At 36.8% G+C, this 14,797-nt stretch overlaps 1 protein-coding gene and 1 long non-coding RNA gene across 3 annotated transcripts in view; one reads left to right on the top strand and one right to left on the bottom strand.

Moving 5' to 3' along the window:
- The window catches only part of LOC133516328 (E3 ubiquitin-protein ligase RNF19B-like), a 76,019-nt gene that overhangs the window by 37,638 nt on the left and 23,584 nt on the right, over nucleotides 1–14,797 (top strand). The gene's annotated exons all lie outside the window — the stretch shown is intronic.
- Nucleotides 3,155–6,943, bottom strand: LOC133516702 (uncharacterized). The gene is made up of 2 exons (XR_009799259.1): nucleotides 4,717–6,943; nucleotides 3,155–3,792 (listed from the first exon to the last, which is right to left on the bottom strand). It is a non-coding gene; the product is annotated as an uncharacterized LOC133516702 (long non-coding RNA).

Below are 14,797 nucleotides of genomic sequence, written 5' to 3'. Positions count from 1 at the left end.
ACATTCGTTGAAATTTTTACCCGAAATCAACAAATCGTCCATATATGCCACAGCACACTTCTCTTTTGTTTTACTAAGCATTTTATTTACTGTGCGCTGAAACACTGCCGGACAATTTGCCAAACCGAATGGGGCTCTACGGAATTGATACAATCCGTCAGGTGTTATAAAAGAAGTTAGATGCTTGCACTCTTCTTTCACTGGTATCTGATAATAGCCGCTCGCCATATCAAGACTTATAAAGTATTTGTTTCCACTCAATTGATCAATCTGATCATCTATGCGTGGCAGTGGATACAAATCCTTTATAGTTTTCCTATTAAGTGCTCTATAATCCACGCATAAACGATAACCCCCAGTTTTCTTTGATACTAGAATTATAGGGCTCGCATACGGCGAATCTGATTCCTCTATGATGTCGTTTTCTAAAAGTTCCTGGACCATATCGCGAACAACCCCCTTTTCTGAGTGACTTAATCTATATGGTCTGTACATCACCGGTATATCATCAGTTAATTTAATGTCTAACTCTGTTAAATTAGTACACCCTAACTCAGAAAGATTTTGTGCGAAACAATCTCGGTATTTATTTATTAAACCAAGGATAAACTGGTTCTGATCGTTATCTAATTCAGGATTGATATGAATTTCTTCTAAGGTTAATGGTTGCACAGAGGAATCAGATTGAATTAATCTCACATTTTGAACCTCACCTGTTGACTTTTGAGTTGGAATGTCATCCAGACATACCGCATATGCCCGAGCTACTACAGTGTCCTTAATGAAATATAAAGGGCTCTTTGACTCACTCATGTTGAAAATAACTATATTACATTTACCATCTGTGAATTTGTAAACTCCTTCCTGAACACAGTATTCCATACCATTAATGTTACGATAACTTCCCTTTATATATATATCACTTTCAATTAAGTTTTTGCTATAGCATCCTAGTAAACCTATATCACTTATTTCAGAATCACAGGCCACGTACAATTCAGATTTTTGGTTCTCAAACAGTTCAGGATCATATTGTGGCAATTCTGAGCCCTCTAAACGAGACATGATTTTTAATGTGTTACCTGTTTTAGTAATGATTACATGGGGCAACTCCGTATAATTTTGCCCAATTAATAATGATCGGTGTACATACTTATTTTCAACAACATGAGCCTCAATTTTGGCTTCTACAGCATCAATTTGTACCGTAAAAGAGGTTGTACCTAATATCGGAATGTATGACCCTGAACCTTGCACTACGGGTAAATTGTCAAATGATATGGGTAGATTTAACTTTTCAACCAAGTCTTTTTGTATTAGGGAACAATCACTCCCCATGTCGACAAAACATTCTACTGTATGTATTTTATTTATGCATGCCGGTTTATAATATTTGGCATTCGCAGCAGGAGCTGTACTGTCAATAAAAAGTACGCGTTTTTCATTGTTATTATTGTTTTTAAAAGCACACTTTTCATCCGTGTGGCCAAATCGTTTGCAAATGTTACATTTGACTATTGGTTTGAGACATTGTCTAACCCTGTGCCCCTTATCATTACAGTTGAAACAAATGACGGTGTTTCCTGATTTTGTTGTACCTTGTACTGATTTGTTCCCCTGTTCATTAGTTTTATTAAATGTATTCGCACTCCTAGCCTTATACATATCAGAATTCTCTGTGCATACATCCTTCAGGTATTTTAGCAAGTCTTCAGGTTCATCAAATCGAGCAGATGAAGCACCGGCTCGAATAGTGCGATCGTATATTCCTAAGATTACACAGTCTACAGCCTTTTTACCAGAAATGTCACCAGCATTAAGCAGCATCATTTTGTCCATGAAATATCTGTCTAAATTTTCACCATGTTTTAACCGCCTTTGTAACATTTCTGTTAAAAGTACTCCATAGTTAATCTCTGTGGGGAAGGCTTTTTTTAATAGTGTTTGCCATTCCGACCAGGTATGCAAGATGGACGCCTGGCCTTGATACCAATCCTTTGCACTTCCAACTAGCTTTGGAAGTGCATAATGAATAATGTGAGCTTCATCCCATTTATATATCTTTGCACACTCATCAACTTTTAACAACCACTGGTCTATGCGATTGTTCTTTAATGCTGGGTTAAATTCTGGTATTATAGTCATATTGCTATTAAAAGTTGATGGTGTACCGGGTTTGACCAACATTTCTATCAACTGGGAAACGTCTTTCAAGTTTAACAACACGTTCGACGGTAAAGTGCTTGTCTGACCTTGTGTGTGTAATTCCGGTTGTACGTCAAGTGTTCCAGTAGACGTATTATCGCGGCGGTCATCACTATTACCTCGGTCCACAACAGGTATACGATCACCGCCACTAACTTCACCAAGCGTCGGCGTCGTGTTCTGCGCTGGCTGCAGTGAAGTTCTATCCGACGTCTGCGACTGTGACACCGCTGATGTAGAACCCAATACTGGTGGTAGTTGATCTACAGATACCAACGATCTTTGGACTGACGGCCTTTGCACTCGTATTACACGGCTCGATGACCTGTGCCGACGGCGATGATGTCTACTGTGTTTTCGCGTCTTGTACCGTGTATTTCTGCGTTTGTGAGCGTGTCGTCTATCTTCCGAAGAAACCGATGTCGTAGATGTCTCGGAACTAGACCGATCCCGGCTCCGCTTTTTCGTTCTCTTACGACTACGGCTCATTGTTCGAGTTGTCACTTCTGATAATAGCTTTTCACTAAAACACCGAGTTACTTTTTAAATGTTTATTACACTTTTACAGATATGTTTATAATTTTAATAACATAAAACTCTTAATGCACTGCACCAGTCTTTTTCTCACAAACTTCAACAACCAACCCAAAACGTCAATGTCAAAATCCTCTAAAACCGCGGGAACTCCATCTGACACTTACAATATTAAAAAAAATGAAAGTCAATGAATCGTTCGAAAATCATAAACACATAATATTCTATCAAATGATCTTTCGTACAATCCTTAATATCTAATATAAGGAAGATAAAATTGTAACTAAAAAAAACTTTTCGATGGCTTTAAAGTACCATAACTGCTGTTAAAAATCTCACATTGAGTTAACTTTATATTGCACATTTATCGTTGTTAAATATGTTATTATTATTAAAGAATATGAAAATTTACAAAAAATAACCATGTTGTTTTTATTTAATTTTGTCCAGATTTCATTTCGCATACGTTAATAGAATGAAAATGTAGTTTCACAAGTACACATTTTTCTGCCGTCGTTGTCGTCGCTTTTAGCATGTCACACAAACAAAGCCAATCCTGGTTTTCCTGAGCGTTCGACTTACCTGCGGTTGCTAAGTGATTGAAGTAACACCACTGAATCAGCATGCCAGCCTCGCATAGTTTAAAAAGACGTCACTTTCTACCAGTGTCGGCGCATGCTGAGCGAAATGAAATTGCTTAAGTTACGACACAGCAGTGCCGATTATCGAATCGATTTCGTTTTCGAATTGCCGATTCCGTCTTGATAGGTGCGGAGTCACACGAACAAAATCAATTTAGTGATTAGAGACAGTGCTTTCGCTGCGTCTCACGTCACGTAGATTTAAATAACATGACAAAGTTACTACTAATTGGCTGTTGCATTTGTTTTCATGGGTTTGTATAATAAACAATCCTATGTTTGTACACTTTGTACTATTTGCTTGCGACCAATATCGTATACGAGGGGCGCCTGAAAAGTTTATTTTTCAATATAATTTCCTTATAACTCGATGCATGTTTTATACAATGCTTTTAGGCCATTAAACAATATTCTTTTCACGTCAGCAGCTCGAACAAGGGTAATTTGCTGCTTAAAAACAGTGAGCAAAATCGCATTTTGCTCACCGAGTGAGACAAAATAACATTCAAGTGACCTTTAGATTCGAATATCATTTCAACGTGCGGGGCCTAATACAAGTTCGAAATATTTGGATTCTATTGTCTTTGTCCCTTTCACGTCATTAGCAAAAAGAAAGGGACACAAAAGTGCATACGTAATTCAACGGTATATTGAACGGTTTATAATAGACCCCCGAAATAAGTTAGACTGCATCGTTCCAAAACACCCTACGAGTTTTCATTCGTAATAATTAATTAATGTAATAAAAGTTTAAAATTTAATAAAAACACCATATTTTGCATATTTTATCATACAATCAAAACAATGAACTTATACAAATTTACGCAATTGTTACGCAGTAAATAATTCTACTTAACTACTTTTAACGATCTCTACTATAGTTGACAAATAGTAGTATCCGCAATTCGGACCGTATCTTACAAAGTTTTTTTTTTACAAAAAAAAGTTGTCGGTTGAACTGTCAATTGCTGTTCGTTAATTCATTATTTTCGTATTATTTCATTGAAATTTCTTTCGTTTAGTTTTATTGCGGTAATTAGAGTTAATTGTTAGAATACCTTCAGAAAAAATGAGTGAAATTGTGATCCGTGCGTCTGGATTACATTTTTTCAGGTTGTATTTTTTGATGGCTGACTGACGTGAAAAATTTTGTGTACTACACGAGATCAAAGTTATTTACATCTCGTGCGCTTTTGAGTCCCTTACTACGCTCAAGATTCTAAATTAGATTTACTCGCTACGCTTGTGAATCTATTATAGAATCTTTCGCTTGCACGGGACTCAAAACAAGCACTCGAAGAAATATCAAACTTTGCTCTCTTGTTGTACAAATAACTATTATCTTGCCTTTCAAAATGCTCCTGTACAGCCGCCATCACCTCTTCGTCACTTCTAAATCGCTTTCCCCTCAATGCTTTCTTTAAATTATTGAATAGAAAATAATCGCTTGGGGCTAGATCTAGGCTGTAGGTTGGGTGGTCAATTTCGTCAAAACCCTCAGAGCATGCCTCGCAACATTAGCGGTGTGAACACGCACCCGTTCACTGTCTGTGTCTTGGAAAAACAAAATGCCTTTGCTTAGTTTACCCCGCCTTTTCTCAACTATGGCTTCTCGCACCTGTCTTATTAGATTTGCATAATAAGTTCCGTTTATCGTAGAGCCTTTTTCTAAATAATCGATTAAAAGCATGCCATCACAGTCCCAAAACGCCGTAGCCATTAACTTAGAGGCCGACTTTTGCACTTTAAATTTCTTCGGCGGCCTTTCACCCTTTTCAATCCACTGCATCGATTCAGACTTACACTTCGGATCATCCTGTCTGATCCATGTTTCATCATCAGTTACTATTCGGGAACAAACTTCCATCTAAATCATCTTCGCACAATTCTAAAAACGCCCTTGAAGTTTCAACTCTACGTTCTATATCGAAGGCCGTCAGCATTTTCGGTACCCAACGAGCACAGAATTTACTCATGTACAAATGTTCCTGTATTCTATCTTCTAATACCAGCTTTTTGACTTTTGCTACGTTTTCTCCGGTCACTATCGATATTGACCGCCCTGAGCGGGGTCGTCTTCGATCGAGTCCCGTCCGAGTTTAAATAAGCGACTCCACTTTTTGACCGTGGCATAAGAAGGCCCAGAAGCACCGTAAATAATGTCATTTCCTCAAAAATACACTGCGGTGATTTTTCACTTTTTGTTAGGAACTTAATTACAGCACGGTGCTCAATTTTTGTAATATTCGTTGGTAATTCACACATGATTTTTATACTACGTTGGTGGCAAACAAGCATACGGCCCGCCTGATGGTCAGCAGTGTCCGTTGCCTATGTATGCCTGCAACTCCAGAGAAGATACATGCGCGTTGCCGACCCTAACACCCCTCCCTCCCTTCATTGAGCTCTGGCAACCTTACTCACCGGCAGGAACACAACACTATGAGTAGGGTCTAGTGTTATTTGGCTGCGGTTTTCTTTAAGGTGGAGGTACTTCCTCAGTTGGGCTCTGCTCTAGATCTAGACATAATACATGACACATTACATGATGTACTTTTCCGTTGAATATCTCGAAACAGAATAATAAAAATGTAACATGTTTTTTTTTATAATTTGTTTTTAAATGGCCTTTCTAGTGGCCAGTATCATAAACGTATATTGTGGGACCGTGCGAAGTGCATGGTGGGGGTAAGTAAAGCGATCCCAGCGCATAAGGTGGTAAAAATTAGAACTAACTGCGGATAGCGTCTTTAACATTTAGTACAATTATATGGCTCGAAATGAAACTTTGGTTTACGATTTCTCCTGAAATATTAATTTAAATTGTATGGTGTAAGGGACCATTGTAATCTATATGAAATGCTTAATATAACTAACGTACTTATTTATTTTGATAATTGTTAATAATGTATCCATGTAAATAGCTTTGCAAATGCCACATATTATGTGATCTTTTTCTAGAAGTTACGAATATGTATAGTAAGTTATCCTTAAAAGATAGGCATTTAACATCGCGGACTTTTTTGTAGACCTATGAATGAGAAACAACCCCACCATACATTGTGTTGTTATAGCTCAAACGGATTAGGCAGCGTTTTCGATTAAAGCTCCTAGCCAGCGTGTCGTCGTGTCGATTTTTTCCGACAACGTCGTTATATTTCAAACAATTTACACAAAACCTTAACAAGTTATATACTTAAGCCTTCCTCAAGAATCACTCTATTGATAGATGAAAGTCGTATGAAAATCCGTTCAGTAGTTTTTAGTTTCGGAGTAGTTTTATAAGATGTAGTGAATTGACGTTTTCCCCTAGACTTGCGGCCACTAGGTTGCGTGACAGTCGTGCACTTAGCGAATACCTAACCTCGAAATACCTAAGGCTTGGAACTTTTCAGACGCCCCCCGTAAATGCAATTTACTAATTCGCTTTCGCTGTGATTGTTTCTACTATATGTATAGTACAATAACAACAAAACACACAATTTCTTCTTCCTCCTGTTCGAATACATCTTTTCATGGCATAAAATATGTAGAGGTATTATGTCGTTGTTTCACAACTAAACTAAATATAACAATTAAATTTTGAATTTTAAAGTAAAAAAAATAACAACCGAGATTCTTTACTAAGGTATAATAATATGGACGACCTGTGAATTTAAAGAATTCTAATTTATGTAACGTTAGGTTGCATATTTAATCTTTATATCTTTTTAAAAATATTTTTAAGCCCCGAGCGTTATTGAACGACCAGACAAGCGTGTCGAAATGACTGCAAGGTTTGCTGATTTCATTAGGCGACTAGCAGCTGTAAATCAACCAGAACGAACTAGAATGACTAAGGATTCAATTTTATTTGTCTTAAACGGAAGATATCGGCTTAGTATTAGAAGTCTGCGCTTACCAAATACCTTTTTTACTCGTGAAAAGTTGAAATCTTGCACAGAAAAAAAATAGTTCTCCAGCCAAGTAAATACTCCTGCGTCAAGACATTTTGTGTTTCCTATATAAGGAAACAATAAAATTCTTGCGTCAAGATATAAAATATTTCAAAGTTTATTATTTAAGCAAAAAATTAAATTCTCTATCCGAGCTTTAAAAAGCTCATTATTCTCACCAAGAGCGTTTACGTTTTGTTTTAAGTATTGTATTTTTTAAATTGAACCTAACTGTCTTAGTGCAATACTTAAAGAACTTGTGCCAAGAAACTTTGTTTCTTGGGGTTAGATACTCATAATTGAATTGAGAATTATATTTCTCCATAAAAACAAGAAAAAGTATTGGTTCAAGAGTGCGTTACTCAATTTGAAATATGATATTATTTATATCTAGAGCTGAAATCTCTTAGCGCCAAGTTTAGTATGTCTTGAATAAAGAATGAATTTTCTTAAACCAGCATGGTTTTCGTCATTCGTTGAAATCTTTATAGTTTTCAATAATCCTCTCCATCTTCTTCTTCTTCCTCGCGTTGTCCCGGCATTTTGCCACGGCTCATGGGAGCCTGGGGTTCGCTTGGAAACTAATCCCGAGAATTGGCGTAGGCACTAGTTAGAGGCCTTATTGGGATTAGCCCGGTTACCTCACGATGTTTTTCTTCTTCACCGAAAAGCGACTGGTGAATATCAAATGTTCGTACAGAAGTTCCGAAAAACTCATCGGTACGAGCCGGGGTTTGAACCCGCGACCTCCGGATTGCAAGTCATACGCTCTTACCGCGAGGCCACCAGCGCTCTTGTCCCCTTCATCAAATTTATTGATACTATTTTATGTAAAATTCTCAAACCAAAGTTTTGTTGCTTTTTCTTTTAAATAGCTTTGGCTCTTGACTGTATATTGACAACATCAAACCAAGAATTAATCGCTCTTGCGTAAAAACTTAAGTCTCAAAGCAACATTTTGGTGCTTCTTCTTTGAAATAGCTTTGGCTCTTGACTGTAGGTTGAAAACATCAAACCAAGAATTAATGGCTCTTGTATGAAAACTTAAAAGTCTCAAACCAAAGTTTTGGTGCTTCTTTTTTAAAATAGCTTTAGCTCTTGACTGTAAATTGAAAACATCAAACCAAGAATTAATCGCTCTTGCCTAAAAACTTAAAAGTCTCAAAGGAAAATTTTGGTGGTTCTTCTTTGGAATTTGGTAATATTTTTGGTTTGAGGTAGAGTTACTCAAGATAAAACCGTTTTTTAAGAGCGTGCTATATCTCTTTCTAAGACTTTTTTTTCTTGCGGCGAATAATTAATATCTTAACTCAAATCACTACCATTCGCTTTAAAAATGTGTAAAGATAAAACTATATAATTTTTATTCTCCTTTAAAAAATTATGTTGTTTTTAACTCAAGACATATTTATTGGACTAAGCAATTTATTATTTTATTCAAGCAACCGTGCGCAAGAGAGTTTTGCGTTTTGAATTAAGATATCTTTTTTATCTGTGTGACCAGAAATAAATAACGGGTGAATATACTACATCACGAGAGATAAAAATGAACATATTTGGTATTAAAGTAATTCTTGTACCTATGTCATGAAATGTACGTGAAATCAGCACGTTTTTTTTTGATAAATAGTTATTATTTTAATAGTTAAGGACTCAAATTACAAAAGACAAGTTACGCATTACGTACCTATTTATTCAATAGTTGACAGACTAAATAACTGGGATCTATAAATCTAAGTTATATCAAAATCTGAAGATTCTAGAAAGTTCAGACTGTACCATTACCACCAAAAAAAAAAAACGGAGATGTACCTATGGCGTCACGTAAGTTATACCGCATCGTAAACTTGGGCCGGATGACACTCACGACCATGGATTACACCCACATTAAGAATTCGGCACACAAAAACATTTCAAGACAAGGTCTACAAAGATCAAATACGAATTGTCATTGCTAAGTCCTTGCTTTTGTTCCATGCTAATTTGCTATTCTGCCAAAAAATGAAATATAGTCTTCAGCGTGAATAATTTGCAATGGGGAAAATGGCATTACAGTTACTGCCACAATCCAGAGAATTGTTGCAGCTTAGTAAAGTAACGCTCGTGATACTCGCATAACGCATTTTGAGCTGCAGAGTAGTGTCAAGAAATAGACATAATGCCATGGTGGATACAGTATACTGACATTTACTGACAATTCGTCAACCTTAGATATTGCTACGATACGATCAAGCAATGGCGAGTTGAATATGTAGCTAGCTCATTCATAGTAACAAACAGATAATACCCAAATACATGTTAAAAATGTACATAGTATGAAATGTACTAACAGTCGACAATCTCGAAAATTTCTTGGTTTTCTCCATCGTTAGTTAAGTATAAAAGTTTATGCGATTTGTGGCAGTCCTAATAGCCGACTTGTAAGACATGTCAGCCTACACAAATCTGGTGCTTAGAAGTAAGCAGTATTTTAAGAAGAGAGTTTATTCGTGTTGACAATGATAACCCAAGAAAAGCCCCGCTAATCAGACCGTGCACTCACGCGAGCGTGGAAGCATCGCATTCATGTACTAATGTAACATGACTTCCAGGTCTGCAACTGATATGCATAATAAGAAAGAGCTCTTTCACTGGTTAGACTGAGCCAACTCGTCTACTAGGCATTATAGTTCAGTAGAGCGTCAGCATGCCTGTGTTCTGCGATGATCGCGCTCGCGTCGTTTATTGCACTCGCCGTAATGCTCGGTGAACTAAATCAAGGGCGTATTTTCTCATGTTTTTTTTATTAATGTCATCAATCTACATTGTAATATTTTAGACTCGATTTGATAAAACTAGAATTGACGTAACATATTTTTTTAAGAGTCACGCTATATCACCTTAGTTCAGTAATGCTTTTTTTTCATTGAAAATGTATCCAAGGTTCTAAAATCAGCAAAATGGACAGGACAAGCATAAATAGTATTTAGTTAGGGATCATTTAATTTTTGGTGAATTTTAAAGTTTTTCTTATTTACATTTATGCATATTGCTTTATTGCTTCAACTTGATTGGGTAACAAAAGGTTACATCTTAGGAAATCTCATTTTGAAATGACACATTTTGCGTTTTAATTAATAAATAAGACTTACCCCGGAGGCATGAACTCTAGCCCCGGTGACGGGATTATAGCGACTTACTGAAAAAACTACTAAGTTGTTTTTTGACAAATTAAATAAAACTAAAAAAACGTTTTATATCATGTGATTTTAAGGGGTACCTAATGATTCTCCGACAATTAATTCGCAGATTATCGATTCGCAAACAACGATTGGCCGAACATCTTTTCGCAGACTGACTCATTTGTAGATGTAACTTTTGGTCGACTAACGTTATACGGACTCTTGGTTCACATACAGTTCAGTTCGCTTCTGTGTAAATTAGCAGAACTATTATTGGACGATTTTCATTTGGCAATGTAATCTTTTCGTTTAAGGAATGTTAAGTCGAATAACGCTTCACATTTTATACATCGTTATTTTCAAAATACATTTTTTTTATAAAAAAAAAGAAAACTGACTTCAAAAAGCATGAAGTAAAATATTATCTTTTTTTAAGTATATGCGTTAAGCATAGTTTAGGTTTGAATAATTTTTTAACTGAAATATGAACAAAAGCATATAGGTATTGTACAAACAGCAACACTCTTAACTGTCCACCGGTGGACCTTATGCCTTTTCTAATAAGGTCCACCGATGGACAGTTAACAGTGTGGGCCATCGTACCTATGCAATATAGGTGCAATTTGTTGGAAAAATGTATAAAACTCAAAAATGCGTGTTTTCCCAAAGATACCACCTAGCTAGATCGATTTTTCGCCCTCGAAAACCCCCATATAGCCAATTTCATCGAAATCGTTAGAGACGATCCGAAACCCCCGAAATGTATAAATATTATATATATACAAGAATTGCTCCTTTCAAGGCATAACATTTTATGGTCATTTGTGTTAATGAAACTAAGTATATAATTAAATATATCAAAACCATGTTTATCAGACTCAAACTATATAAAAGTTGTTGTGTGGGTTAGTCATGTCATGTCCTAGTAGCCATAAATAAGAGCGAAATTTTGTTAATCAATATTAATGCCCAATGATTATTCGACCTATTGTGTTTCGACCAATAGTTTCTCAGGTAATTGAGACAGTTACTAAATGATTATTCTACGAAAAGTAAATATGCGTATCAATGTTCTGCGTATTGACTACTCGTGCAAACGATTATTATGCGTAATGACATTCTGCCAGTCGTTATTCGGCCAAAGAACCCGTCTGCGAATCGAAAATCGGCGTATTTTTTGTCGGAAAATCAATAGGGCACCGATTTTAAGTTACAACTTATACAAATAGTACCCCCGGTTCCCCTACAAAATAGGAACTCAAGACTAGGCCTGGGGTCCGACTTCTAAAAAATAGGTCCGGAGCCATTTTGAATAAAATCATTGGAGTTCTAAATTATCAGCGTTAACCTGTATTTTTTCAGTTTTAGTGCCTACCTTTTTTATAAAAACGTAATTATGTATTTGGTTTATAAGAACAGCCTTTAGAAAGGCTAAAGGTCAAACACTGGTGGGCGTTACTAAAATATTAAGGATACAGCATTACTAGTTACGACGGTCTATGTGACATGACGAACTTGAACCAGAAAAGAGAGAAAAGGTCGTGTGTCGTAAATATAGTCGTTTGCGTACGATACAATTCGAACCTTAATTCGGATCCTATAAATGTATCTACGTAAAGTATTCATACCATAAAGGTTACTTTAAACAACGTCGTCCCATGTGTCTGGTTAGTTTCACAACGCGACTGGGTTGCCAGCGTGTTGTAACCGTCGTTACTGGCAACCAGTTGCCTTTCCCCGTATTCGGCGTTGGAAGGTGGTGTAGAAGGTGTAAATTAATATTTATTTTAATTATAGCATATCGCTTTGGCTTTTATTTGAGAGAATCCGCTACGACAATTTTTCTCTCCTTATTTTCCATAAATGGTGCATTCAAAAATGTTAATAAATGCGTTAGAAGCCTGGCGGTACTGACGTGCGACTTTAGATCCAGACTTCCAGAGGTCCTTTTCCCCGGCTCGTACCAATAAGTTTTCGCAGTGATTGATATTTGATACATAGTAGTCTCGACGGTGTACCATTGGTCGCCTTACTGGATTGTTAATCATCTGATTTTTATTTACTAAAAGAACCTTAATGCCTCGATAGCACTAGGTACAAATATATTTAATTAAAAATCTTAGGTAGATACATTTCAAGGCAGGAAACTCATCTCCGGGCCGGCAGTGGCGTCGTGACCGGGTTTTCTTTACCTCTCCGTTTTCAGTCTTGCGACACCGTTACCCCCGCGCGTGCTCGTTGCCCTTTGAACTTTATTGTTCTCAGCACTTGGCAAAAACTCTAGGTATCTATCATGTGTCACTTTTGAATTTTGCCACTTTTCCATATTTGTTATAGCTAACCCATGTTTATTCACTTGTCAACATACTGTTAATAACCTGTGAAACTTGTTTTGAACACAACATTTTTCTTGTATTAAGGTAAGTATAATCTTTGTTTCGTATCAACGCAACGCACAGTCCACAGATGAAAGTAGATACTTGACGCTTAAAACACATATACATGTATTGTGTAAGTCTTGTATTGCTCTAGAGCTCCACTAAAATAAGTTTTATTTTTTTATACAACTGGGGCTCAAATTTGTTAAGGCTTCTACGGCGAATGGCTGGTATATGTTTAAGTCGATCTATCAGCCAATAATCCTGACATCGTGCTGATAGACCGATCGCAGCGTCGGACCGTGCTCGTCGACGTCACCATCCGCCATGATGAGAATATCGTGAAAGCCGAGGACAAGTCCAGCAAGTACCTAGACTTGGCTCACGAGATAACCGCCATGTGGGATATTGACTCGACGAGCATTGCTCCGATAGTCGTGTCAGCGAATGTTCTCATAGCGAAGAGTCTCGACCAACACCTAGAGAGACTCGCTGGGTGGCTGGATCAAGGGTCTGATGCAGAATGCGGTAATCTTGGACACGGCGCGTATAGTACGTCGGTTCCTCTCTCTGCGGCCCTGACCACCGGCAGCTTGGGCACCGCCCCGCTGCCGGCGCGGCGATACCGTTAGGTTTTTTTTATAATGTGTTTATATATTTTTGTATTGTTTTGTAAATGTTTTTATATTTTACTTTTATATTCATATTGTAAAAAACCTAAACTAAGACCCAAAATAAATAAAGATAAAAATAAGTAATAAAAACAAACCTCGCTGAAACGAAAGTAATCGAAATATATTAATATATTAACATAAATAAATCAAAATATAAGCGCCGCGCCGAGATTGTCTAAGTCTAAGCTAAAGTCAGATCCCTTCGGCCGCGTACGCAACCAGAGCTTCGTAACCAGATGCGATCGAAAACTATTTCTGCCTTGTACGAAACCGGTTGCGATCAAAAACTAATTCCGTCTTACTAGTTATCAGTTACGATCGAACACTTTTCTTTGTTGTACGAAACCTTTCGACCTTTGATAAAATCAGTTAAGATTATATTTATACACCTTGTTATACAGTATAAGTACTGTACACATTATATATCTAGTTAAAAATCAGAACACAAAAATTGTCCCAGCTAACAACAACAACATCGAACGCCCTCCTCTTCTTGTCGTAATAAAATCAATTTCAGCGTTTATATCATTCATTTTTATTACAAAGTACATAGATTATTTGCAGACATGCGAATAATAACTAATGACAGCTAACAATATAATGACATTATCTAGAGTAATCAGATTATTAGAACTCACTTGAAGTAATGTTTAAGTGGTTAGTGATTTGTTATATTACCCACTGTAAAGGTTTCATATAAGATCTAAATATGTTATATTGAGTTTTGTTAAATCAATAGTTTCCAAAAAATGCACAGGATAAGAAATTATAATGAGTATCATGACAAAATATTTGAAAAAAAAAACCTATAGCTAGATGGCCCAGACATTGGTTTCGTATAAGAACGAGAAGTGTTCGATCGTAACTGGTTACGGGTAAGACGAAATTAGTTTTTGATCGCAACCGGTTTCGTACAAGGCAGAAATAGTTTTCGATCGCATCTGGTTACGAAGCTCTGGTTGCGTACGCGGCCGAAGGGGATGGGTGGGTATTAGCCCGTTCCTTTCGAAGTTTCAACGTATTCGTTAAAATAATACGCACAATATTTACAAATAATATATTCCGATTTTCGGAATTGCCGCATGCAGTCATTATCATGCATATTGGTATGGCTTGATTTCATGCAAGAAAAAGATACGGATGCATTGCATATCCAATCTCCAAGAAAAACTGGGTTTGCATATTGATGTTTTCTTAACGGTTGTTGAACTCGGTCCACCACTCGGTCGGAAACGTGTCAGCACCGTGTCAGCTGGCCGCGGTCAGGGC

The sequence above is a fragment of the Cydia pomonella genome, chromosome 3, assembly GCF_033807575.1.
Source record: "Cydia pomonella isolate Wapato2018A chromosome 3, ilCydPomo1, whole genome shotgun sequence".
Taxonomy (NCBI): domain Eukaryota; kingdom Metazoa; phylum Arthropoda; class Insecta; order Lepidoptera; family Tortricidae; genus Cydia; species Cydia pomonella.
The sequence above is the reverse complement of the archived record's forward strand: the minus strand, read 5'-3'. Positions and strand labels throughout refer to the sequence as shown.